We start from the raw sequence: 2,772 nt of genomic DNA on the forward strand, positions 1-2,772 counted from the left end.
TGTATATGTTAGTGGCAATGTAGTTTCCGCCTTTGTTGACCTAGTCTGTATGAACTAACTATAACTTAACCGATTATATGCATTATGATTTCAGGAAATTGTGAATCAGGTTAAGTTATCATTCGATAACGCTAAGTTGATTTTCCGCATTCGAGTTACTTAAAGTAATGTCTCGGAAAAGGAAGATTTGAAAAGGAGGCAATTTTATATAATTCATTTCAAAAAAAAAATTTACCCATTTTTCCGCAATGTTTTTGAGAGGTATTTTTCGGGGCGTTACACATGATAATTTGTTGGGCTATTTTAACTTTTCATCTAGATTTAGGAGGCTCTATAATCTTAGTTTATTTAGGGATGCTACCAAAAATGAGTTAGGGAGATGGTTGAAAGGGAGGTGGGAGTGGATCTTAACTTGGAGAAGACAATCTTTTACTTGAGAACTTCAACTAACTAATACTCTTTTGCATGAACTTCAAAAATTGATGCTTCAGGTAAATGCACTAATTTTTAGGAATGGAAGCATGACAATTCCAAACAGTACTCAATGAAATCCACTTACAAAATCTTTCCTCAGCAATAAGATCACAACAACCATCATCTTCATCTCCTTTAGAAACTCAAAGCACCTTTAAATGTTACTACATTTACATGAAGACTCTTCCAGTACAGATTACCAACTACGAAAACACTACTTAGGAGGGGGTATCTCTTGCTTCAAGAGGAGGACCATTATGTAGCTTTTGCAATGAGCATCTTGAAACTTTTCACACATTTTTTGTTGGGATGTTTGAAAGTGTTCTTATATGAAGTCCTACACTGATTAGTATTAAAATAGAGTAGAGTATCAATGTTATAAATTGGACTCAGGTCCCTTGTTATTATATGTACCATATATAAGCACCAAATAGAAACACCTCATGGGCACTTGGGCTCATGGGTGTGCTAGAGTTTGTAATCCTTATTCTCTGATAATAATATATTGGTAGCCACTCAACGCTACTAGGGACGTAGACACAATTGGTCGATCCTTGTTACCAAATTCTCTTGTTTCTTATCTTTTATTTATTATATGCTTTTATTTGATTGCTTGTGGCCAATATTCTGCAACGATCGCGTCCCCGAATGCCAATTGGTAGATGGCTCTTAACCCAAACGCCAGATAATGACTAAAGAGGGTGAAGGTGTGATGGCTAGACAATGTGTAACAAAGGTACTGCACAAGGATAAAGTAGATGTGTTAAAGGAGACGAAAACATGGCAGAACTGTGGTGGGGCGATAAATGTTGATCCAGAATCCCAGAAATTCATGTATTGGATTAAGATCAAGGTGGAGATAGTGATGTAAACCCTCCTAGGGCAGCCTTTGATTCCAAGGGCAAGAGAAGTTATGATGGTCCTACAACTAGGGCCAAAGCCAAGGCAGGGATCCTTAAGGTCTCAAAGGACACAATTGACCCAGGAGAGGGTATGTGAGGAGGACATTTATGTCCTTAGGTCACTTTCTACTTAGGTTTATTTTATTTTCATTGATTCAAATAAATGAGATTGCATTCTCATATAGTCTTAGGTTTATTTTCATTCAAGTATTTTTAATATTTAATTCATGTAATATGGGTTGGGATTTATTTGTAACATGGTCCATATTTCATGACCAAGTAGTTCACTTAGGTTCAAGGGTAAGCCTTTCACGTGGCTAGGGCAAATGGAAGTCAATGCATGATCATTTCAAGGAAGGAGGCACGTAAGGAACTCTATCTATAAGGACAAACAAGGAGATAAGGCAATTCAGCTAACACTTTATCTCTAAGGCAAACAAGGAGATAAGGCATGGAGGGAAAACGAATTTAAAAGAAGATAGGTTTGTTTTAGCAATTTGAATTTGAATTTGAATTTGGATTTGAAAGAAGATAGATTTGAATTTGAATTCAAGGGTATATGGCACACGTTTTCAAACTTGGAGATAAAGAGAAGATTATATGAAGATTAAAGAGAGATTAATCAATCTCCCAAAGATGCACACGGCTAGAAACAAGGAAAGAAGATAGGAAGCTCAATCTTTTAAGGTGCACAAGGCTATAAAATAGGGAATCCTAATCTCATCTCCAACCAACAACAAATCAGATTGGATTCAAATTAAATATGATTAGTTCCTCAAGATGAAGTCAAATTGATCAAGTCTCTTCCTTCTCCTCAACAAATTCGGCCAACCATCCACCAAAACCGAATTACACTCAAGACTAAGTCAAACAAGCAATTCAGCTCAACCAATTGATATTACTTAGGATTTTATTTGCATGTCTAGGACGTCATAGTGAAGGATAATCATTGTTAGCATATCCATAAAAGCACAAGAGCAATGGTTGACTTTGATGTAGACTGTCACAAGGGCATTGGCTTTGATGCAATTTGTAACACATGCATTGGTAGAGATGCAGGGTGTGACATGAGAATTGGCTTGGATGCCAGGATGTGACACATGCATTAGTTAGCATTGACGTAAGGTGTATGATGTGGGTATACTCCTTATGGTGGAGTATGATAGTTCTTTTGAATTATGATTGCTAGACTAAACAATGATGGTAGTGATTGAGGCTCTCCAAGAAAGCTTCACGGTTCAGTTTGAATGAGTATTGTAGAGGACAGTTGTTGGTTAAATTTTGTGTATAGGTTCCAATATATCGAAAGACTTCCTAGCAATAGGTGGCTAGGCGGCATATTCCATTTGATGGTGGTACGAGAAGCTACACTACAAGTTTGGAGAGTTAGGCTCTT

Source organism: Lupinus angustifolius, unplaced genomic scaffold, assembly GCF_001865875.1.
Source record: "Lupinus angustifolius cultivar Tanjil unplaced genomic scaffold, LupAngTanjil_v1.0 Scaffold_573, whole genome shotgun sequence".
NCBI classification, from domain to species: Eukaryota; Viridiplantae; Streptophyta; class Magnoliopsida; order Fabales; family Fabaceae; genus Lupinus; species Lupinus angustifolius.